We start from the raw sequence: 9,448 nt of genomic DNA, 5'->3' as shown, positions 1-9,448 counted from the left end.
CCAAGAACTGTTGAACATTTGTCTGCCTGTCTGCTGGGTTATGTCAGACCAGTGGGCCGATGATGGGGTGACATGCAAACAGGCTTTGGGTGGGGGCAGAGCTCAGCCGACCCTCCTGGCCCAGGTTAAACCAGATCAGATCAGTAATCTGAAGAGAGGAGATTTGGTGATGGGGTGACATGCTTTGGGTGGGGCAGAACCCGGCCGCCCCTCTTGGCATGGGTTAAACCAGGGAAGCATGCCTGCCTCAGACATCCCTCAGACATTTCATTGATCCTGGCACACCTGAATGTGCCAAGAGGGTCAGCCAACCCTTTTGGCACACCTAAAACTGGTCCTGACATCCTGAATGTGCCAAGAGAGCCGGCCTGTCTCAGGCCCCACCCAAAAGGGGCCCAAAAGCCTGCTTTCCAGCTGCCAACTACCTCAGTGCCCGATGGGGCAAAACACACCACTTTGCTGCTGCCAACTACCTCAGTGAATAACTTGGAGTTCCGATATCCAATCTTCACTAAAGTTGGCAGGTGTGTTGGGGACATAGGAAGCTCCGTTGTGATTCTGGATTCTCTAAGTACCTGGGGGGAGCTTTTCCTGGTGGGTCCTTTTTGTGACTATATAACTCAGGGAGTCTGTGATCCAATGTTCACCAAACTTTCAGGATTTGTAGAAATTCATCTGAGGAAGCTTTCCTGCAATTTTGGTGTCTCTAGGTCATCTAGGGGCCAGTGTTATAGCCATTTAAATTGCAGATGAATCAACAAATCAATTACTACATTCTCTTTGGAATATAGCTCAGAATAGTGTTTCACCCACCATTCCATCTGTTGTGCTCAGTCCTGGATGATCAGGCCTGTATCAGATTTCAAAGGAGCAGATTTCTTCTGTATTGGACCTAAAGCCTGCTTGATACCCTTGATGTTACCTGTGTCCACTGCTATCTGTATCTGAGAGCAGAGCTGAAGCCAATAATCGTTAGAACATCTCCTTGTAGCTCGTTGGACTTTGCTACAAGCAACTCGAAGAACCTGCAAGTTGTACTCACTAGGACAGGCTTTGTATGCTGCTAGAGCTCTCCTCTTTTCCTCAATGGCTGGCATCAACTCCTCCAAGTGGGCTTTGAACCAGTCTGCTATCTTTTCGGTCTTGCCAAATGTGGACAAGGTGGTGTTATAAACAGCGTTCTTGAAATGTTCCCATCATTCAGGTGCATTTGCATCAGCCAGGCCTAGAAGGGTTTTCTCAAGTGCTTGGGCAAATTCCTCCACTTTTCTTTGATCACGAGTTTTGCTGATGTCAATATGTGGGCTTCCTTCCTTTTTTGTTCGTAGTTTTACTCTACTACATACCAGGGAGTGATCAATATTGCAATCAGCACCCTGATAACTGCGTGTGATCATAATACTAGGAAGGCTAGAGCACTGGTTCTTAACCTTGGGTTACTCAGGAGTTTTGGACTGCAACTCCCAGAAGCCTTCACCACCAGCTGTCCTAACTGGGGTTTCTGGGAGTTGCAGTTCAAAAGCATCCGCGTAACAAAGGTTAAGAACCACTGGGCTAGAGCGTCTAGTGAGGATCAAGTCGAGCTGATGCCAATGTTTCGATCTTGGATGGCTCCAGGAAACTCTGTGTTGAAGCTTTGTATTAAAGAACATGTTGCTGACACAAAGACCATAATAACAGCAAAACTCCAGCACGCATTGGCTATTTTCATTCAAGGGAAGAAATATACACAGCCTTTAACTTCTCAGGTATATTCACATTGCCATTTCTGTTACTCCTGATAGTTTTTGCTTTGTTCCCAAGGAAAGTTTCCTCCTCTCTTAATCTGTCTCTAAGCTTTTCAAAGAAAATATTGAAACAAACAGCAATTCTTGATCTGTTTAGAAAGCTGTGATCCAATAAAATTGTTAGCTTTTCAGGTGCCACAAGATTGTGTGCTCTCTCTTTTTGCATCATAGAGACAATCTGATTTTTAAAAGAAACAAACAAACCCTAAACGGCTTGGGCCCTGGATACTTGAAGGACCGCCTCCTTCCATATGAGCCTACCAGGCTGTTAAGATCTAGCCAGGGGGCCCTTTTGAAAGAGCCATCCCTCAAGGAGGTAAGAGGGATGGCTTGTAGACAAAGGGCCTTCTCGGCAGCTGCCCCCAGACTATGGAACGCCCTCCCAACTGAAATTCGCCTGGCGCCGACACTGATGATATTTCGGCGCCAGGTCAAAACCTTCCTGTTCCAGAAGGCTTTTAATTGAAATAACATTAACTGTGGGTCTTAATGATGGCAATTTTAATTGTATTTTTAATTGTATTTTAATTGTATTTTAACTGTATTTTAATCATTTTATTTTATTGCATTGAATTTTAATTGTTGTAAGCCGCCCAGAGACCTTTGGGTAGAGTGGGCGGCATATAAATTAAATAAATAAATAAATAAATAAATAAATAAATAAATAAATAAATAAATAAATAAAATAAATAAATTTAAAAGGACTTTTCCTCCAAAGCATGCATACAGAATATAAACTTGTACATTTTTGTCTGTTGCTTTTGTTTTTGCACTGTAGCAACAACTTAAGGAGCCCATTGTGTGCAGTATGGACCTCTTCAAAAAGCAACATAAAAATGTAAATGTTTTTCCAAAACCTATTGAGACAGCCAAAGTGCTTCTCTATCAATAGCTATCCCCTAAACTCAACATCAGCATCATTGAAAACATGGCTAGAAGGGCTAGAGGGAACAGCAGCCAAGGCCCCAGTAGTTATGTGCTACTCAGCTCCATCTGTGCTCATCTCTATATAACAGAGGTGGACAACAGTTTACATCAGGTGTCAGTAGCCTTTGCCGGGAAGTGAAATCTTCTGAAAACTGCATTCCCAGAATGTCTGGAATGACACACCTGCCACATCTACTCCATAGTTCAGAATGAACAAGAAGAGCTGGCCCCACTCCCAGCAGTTTGTTGCAGGGAAAGGGGGGGGGGAGAATAGAGAGAAAGGGATGGCCCCAGCCCAGACTGACTGCAGCCCCGCTCACTATCAACATGCCCCAGCATAACAGCCCCTGAGGTATTGTGGTCCTTAACTGTAACAGAAAGCCAGTATGACCTAGTGGTTAGAGTGCTGAAGGAGGACCAGGACCTTTGGGAAAAGAGGAGATGGGGAAACAGGAAAATATGGTAGAAACAAAGACAACAACACAGATTCTGCAGATTTCCTCTGCCTCCAGTAAACTAATTCCATAGTACACAGAAAGCCTGTTTTCTCTTCCAGCAGTTTATAACGGGGTATCTGCATTACTCTGTTTTCCAAAAGCAGTGAGGATTCTTGTGACAACTTTAAGGCTAAAATGTTTACTAAATTTTCCTCCAGTACAGACCATTTCAGGGGACAACTTTTTTATGTTCCGAAGCAAGAGCACAGACTGAGGAAGAGGAATGACCACATTAGTCTGCTGCAGCAGAAACCAGAAAAAAAATCTTGCAGCATTTTGGAGATGATTATATTTGATTTACTGTCAGCTTTACTGGAATGCACTCCATTTCATTACATGCATCTGATAAAATGGATCATATTTAATGAGTGCCCATGTTAACTGAAACTAGAGACGGGATATTCATACTTGTATACTCCCATCTCTAAAATAAAACCTCTTTGTGTGTAAGGTGCAAGAAAAACCACAGACATTGGATACATAATTGTTGAAATCCATATACAGAAATAGCCATGCTGTAAATTCTTCTTCTTTGGAAATGGTCATGAGGAGATTTTAAGGTTGCTGCTATAGGTGTCTGTGGAAGAGGCCCCACAGGATTGAACTCAGTCAATTCTGGATCAAACAACACATATAGTTGATTCTCTGTCCCATCCCTATTTCTTGACACACAAGCAATGCTTTGAGGTACACTGCCCCCAAACATACAGGCTCTATTTAGGAACTAAAGCTGAGAATGTAAAGTGCCTTGACAGTACAATACTGTAGAAAAAAAGTCCATCTACATTTCTCCAGTATCCTTTTTCTCACACTAGCTGTCCACCTGCAACTAGCACCCACTGAGCCGAGAAACTCACTGGGGGGCTTTTGCTCTGTCATTCCCCCTCAGCTTCACTTACCTCATTCAGTTGTTGTGAAGCAAAAGGGGGAGAGTTATGCAAATCGTTTTGATCCCACCGGAGGAAGGGTGAAGAATAAAGCTAACCTGCAGACTATGTATTGTGACACTCATTTCCCAGATAACTATAGTTAGGAAAACATTCAAATCCAAAAGCACACAAACAGCACTCGACTTTATATAGTTCTACATGGGGTCTCAGAGCCAATGTGATGTCATGGGTGGGATGTACGGCTAAGAATCAGGAAACTTCAGTTCAATTCCCTGCTTTGTCAAGAACTGCAGGGGTTGGCAATGATAAACCACTCCTTGAACCTTTCACTCCTCAAAATCTGGTATGAGAGCCAGTGTGGTGTAGGAGGTAGAGTGCTGGACTCATTCACTTGGCTATAGAAAATTACTGGGGCATAGCAAGGGCAATCCAGTACCTGAATATCTTACACAACCTCCTACTAGGGTAGCCAAAGGGGGGTCCTGCCGTAGCGCAGAATCAGGTTCTGCCGAGGGGTCTCAACAGACACTTATCAAATTATGGGCAAGTCCCAAGCCCCAGGCTCTCGCAGTTGTGAAGACAGCAAGAACTTGGCTGACCCAAATTTGACCACCCCTGGACCTCAAGCCCCCTCCTTGTTGACTGTTGATATGGGAGCGGACCCAGCAGATCTTCTACCCCAAGCACTGTAATTGCACAATCCACAGCGCTGGGAGATCAGATGAGCTATACATTACCCTGTGGTTGTGAAGGGGACTCATGGAAACCTGTTCTATCTGCACTACCCGCCACAGCATAGAGACTAGCAACGCTAAGTCCCATGCCCAACAACCAGCTTCCAAGTCTCCATAGGCAGCCTCCCCGGACATCCTTAATCCATAACTCCAAACCTCTGTCTGAGAGGTGCACTCCATCATGCTACATAGCTCCAGTCGAGCCATGCTCCTTTCGTGGTGATGATTCACTGATCCAAGATGACTGTACAGTGCCCAATGCATTTCACCGTTAACACTCTTCCGCGCAGTGTTAACCCAATGGCTGTATCAGTATAGCTCAGGCCTCTCTATGCAGATTCTGGTGACCATTCACCAATCCAAAGCCATTGAGCACTGCCCAATACACTCCACTGTCAACACTTCCAAGCAGTGTCAATGCGTTGGGCATTCCAAAACAGCTTGGGCCAAACCACATGGATTTCTTGGTGACCAATGACCGATCCATGGCCATTACATCCAGCTCTGTGTCCTTCTCTGTTAACACTCCTCCGTGCAGTGTTAACTCACTGAACTTGGCATTCTGATCTCCACACAAACCTTGGGAAGGTCGTGGACCATATAATGCCCATAACAGGGTCATATATAATAATCTATGTATAATAATTAAAACTTTGACATTTGTTCCAAGAGAAGTATGGGCTAGCGGGTGTGCCGCCAGGCCCCTAAAACCTCTTTCACTGCTAACACTTGTTGATTAACTGAATTAAAATCAAACAAACAATAAATCAACGTACTGTCAATTGCAAACGTGGGCTAAGCACAACAGTAAACTGGGGGGGAGGTGCCGATGCAACCTCCCCTATCCAAGCACCAACTAAACCAGAGTGATGCAGCAAGAATTGAGACAAGCCAGCAGCGATCCATCTTCCCTCATTGTCCGAAAAGAAGAGTCCTGGGTAGGCGAGAAGCTTATTTAAATATATCACTCCTTCCCTGTCCCTTCTCAGGTCGCTCTTGCAAGACTACAATGTCTCACACCATCCCGGGAAGGGGATGATGGTGGCCCACACTGCCGAAGAGTCTCATCAGCTGACTGGACAGATTTTGTTCTTCACTTTTTCAGTTTTAAATTGCTTTCATTTCATTGCCTCAAATAAATAAATAAATAAATAAAAAAAAACTCCAGTAGTTAAACTAGAAAGCTGGAACTTTAGGGACACATTCTCTATTCGCTTAATGATTAAGTCTGACTCTTTTTATTCTTTGACTGGTATTTCTTAAAGGGATGAACACTAGCTGGTTAACCAAAGCATCTTTAAATACCTGCAAAAAGAGTCTTTATTAATTCATGTTTGCTCTTCTTACTATTTTAGAAGACAAAGTGGAGAATTAAAACTGAAGTGCCAGGCACATAATTTATAGCTTGGGTATTTGCCCTTGGTTGCAAATCATAATGGAAGAGTAGGGCCCTAATAAGGCTAGCAAAGGCAACCTTAGTAGTCTACTCCTGAACTGCTATTGTAATATTGAAAGGGAATATAGTCCAGTGGACAGGGGTGATCTTGGAATGGAACAGTGGCGGACATTTAAAAAATAACTACCAAGCTCTTTTTGAGCTTCGAATTGTAGAATAATTGAGTTGGAAGGGACCTTTAAAGCCATTGAGTCAATCCTCTGCTCAATGCAGGAACCCAAATCAAAGCAGATCTGATGGATGGTTGTCCAAGTTTCTCTTGAATGTGTCCCGCATTGGAGTGTTCACTATCTCCTGAGGTAATTGGTTCCATTGTCATACTCCTCTAACAGTAAAGAATACAGTTCAGCCTAAATAAGCAGTCCTGCACTCTAGGATGATCAAGAACACATCCTGCCTGTCCTTTGTGTGACTGCCTTTCAGATATTTGAAAAGTGCAATCATAGCACTTTTTCAGTCTTCCAAAAATGGCAGCAAAAGGTGTGTGTGGAAGGGGGAGTAGGAACTATTTTAAAAAAACAGAAATCAGATCTTTAAGAGTACTTGCCCAACCTTCTCCTAATTTGTTCCAGAGCAAGCCCACACTGCCTACATCGTTTTGCCAAATATAGTTCTGATTCAAAGACCTGTTCAAAATTTACAATCTTTTTGTTTGGATTGTCCTTTTCTATCAGAAATGGCTTACAGAGTGTTGTTTTGACTGTCCACTAGAATATAAGAGGGACAGCCTAAGCAGGAACTTCCCAATTCAACTCACCGCACAGGAGGCAAAAATAGTTGAGAAATATGGAAGTAAATGGCTAATAAGACTAGATCAGTTTGAGGCAGTTGCATATATCCCAGCTCCTGGTGTAATTTATGTTTCCACTTACGTTTTTAGGGCATATTTCAGTGGAAGAATTCAAATACAGTGGTGCCTCGCTTAACAGGCGCTCCGTTTAGTGATGAAATCGCTTAGCGATGACTTTTACGGAGCGTTTTTGTGCTTCGTTTAGCGATGGTCCCTATGGGCAATTTCCGCTTAGCGATGGTTGGGACCATGCTTCGCATAGCGATTAAATTTTAGGTCCCCTGTTTCACTTAACAATGGTTTAAACAGCCTCATGTTTGCTGTTTTTTAAATGTTTTTCTGTTATTCATAAAGTTAAAGTTTACTGTTTAAAATGTTTGAAATCATAAAGTACACTTAATAAACTCTTTGTCAACCAAATTTGACTTTGTTCTGACTCTTTTATAATTTGTTGTTTTATTTTTTTCCCCCATTGAGATGCATTGAATAGGTTTCAATGCATTTCAATTGGGGAACCGCATTTCACTTAGCAATGTTTCCTATGGCAATTTTCGCTTAAGGATGGCAATTCGTTCCTATTGGAATGGATTATCTGTTTTTCAATGCATTTCAATAGGAACCCGCATTTTGCTTAGCGATGAAATTGCTTAGCAGCAATTTTTTTCGGAACGAATTAATATCGCTAAGCGAGGCACCACTGTACTACACAAGGATAAACAAATCTGTCACTTTCCCCACACCCATTTTGCAGATTTTGACAAACTGACCAAACCCCAAATGAAACCAAATGACTGCCCATCCCTATCAGCATATTGCTGGGAAAGGAGAAGACAGAAAGCCATGCTTCTTAGTGACAGTGCAGCTGGCAAAATGCATAGCTGGCAATGAGGTCACGGGTTCAGCAGCTGTATGTAAAGGACCCTACCTTCAGATGAACATAAACATGTACATTTGTCCAGCAGGGGAATGAATCTTGGATCATTTAAGAATTCTTTTAATGTGGATTTTTCCCCAAGTAGGTACAGAACAAGCAGGATGTGTGCTCATAGTCAGGGTGCAGGATGATGTTGTGAGGAAATAGTTAGCCAGCACTGCTGGATAGCTCAGTGGTTTGGATCTCAGCTGTGGAGCCAGAGGACGGGAGTTTGGTTCCCCATAGTGCTTCCTTGGCAGAGGTTGGACTTGATGATTCATAGAGTGGCCTGCAGCACTGCAGTTCTAAGATGTTGATGGCCTGTCATCTCCCCATAAAGACTTTCAGCATACAGTGGGGTCTCGACTTACAAACTTAATCCGTATTGGAAGGCAGTTTGTAAGTCGAAAAGTTTGTAGGTCGAATCTGCATTTCCCATTGGAATGCATTGAAAACCATTTAATCCGTATATGCTCTTTTCTGTCCATAGAAACTAATGGGAAGCTGCTATTCCACCTTCTGCCACTAGAGGGGAATATTTTTTTCTTTTTTTCTTAGGTCAAGAAAAGTTCAGGAAAGGAGTGGGGAGGCAGGGAACAGCTTTAAAAGCACTTTTGCAATCTTTTTTTTTTTCAACGGAGCCAATTTTAAAGCATGTTTTAAAGCATGTTGTGCTGATTGACCCAGGCTTTGCAAGCCAGAATGCCTCTCCTGCTTTTTTCCCCCCCTTTTCGGTTCATCCATGTTTTCAGTTGGTTTTTTAAGATACCCAACGAAGGGGCCGCATGAATCATCGGAGGGAGATTGTTCCAGAGACGAGGAGCCACTGCCGAGAAGGTCCGGTTTCTAGTTCTTTCCTTCCGGGCCTCTCTTGGTGTCAGGTTCCTCAGCCTCACCTTCTGATTCACGCAGGTGATACGGGTAGACCTTGGTTAACTGAAAGTTCAAATTTAACGCTTTCCCTACCTCCCGCATGGTTTTTTTCGGTTCGTAACTCGAATCTAAGTTTGCAAGTCGAGTCAATATTTTTCTATCAGAGCGGTTTGTAAGTCGAAATGTTTGTAACTAGAGCCGTTTGTAAGTCGAGGGTTGACTGTATAAGGTAAAGGGGTCTCCAAAAGTTTTACATCACCAAAGATCCCCTCCAAATCCTTGAGCTGTTCCAAAGGAAAAATATCCACTATGACTAGGTATATTATTGGAGGTTGAATTCAGACCATCAGATATACAACAAGACCAGGCAATCAGGTCTCTCCTCCCCATTCCCCAACAACCAGAATGCCCCGTGCCTTTTCTGACTCGCAAAAGGGCTAAACTAGCGTGAAGTAACACAAAGTCCTTGGAGAAAAGCACTGAGCCAAATGTCTCATTCTGTCGGGAAAGTAGCATTGTCTAGCCCCAGAGGTCTTTTGGGGAGAGCCACATATAAACAGTACATGACAGGATGGCACAGC

This window comes from Pogona vitticeps, chromosome 3 (genome assembly GCF_051106095.1).
Source record: "Pogona vitticeps strain Pit_001003342236 chromosome 3, PviZW2.1, whole genome shotgun sequence".
Taxonomy (NCBI): domain Eukaryota; kingdom Metazoa; phylum Chordata; class Lepidosauria; order Squamata; family Agamidae; genus Pogona; species Pogona vitticeps.
The sequence above is the reverse complement of the archived record's forward strand: the minus strand, read 5'-3'. Positions refer to the sequence as shown.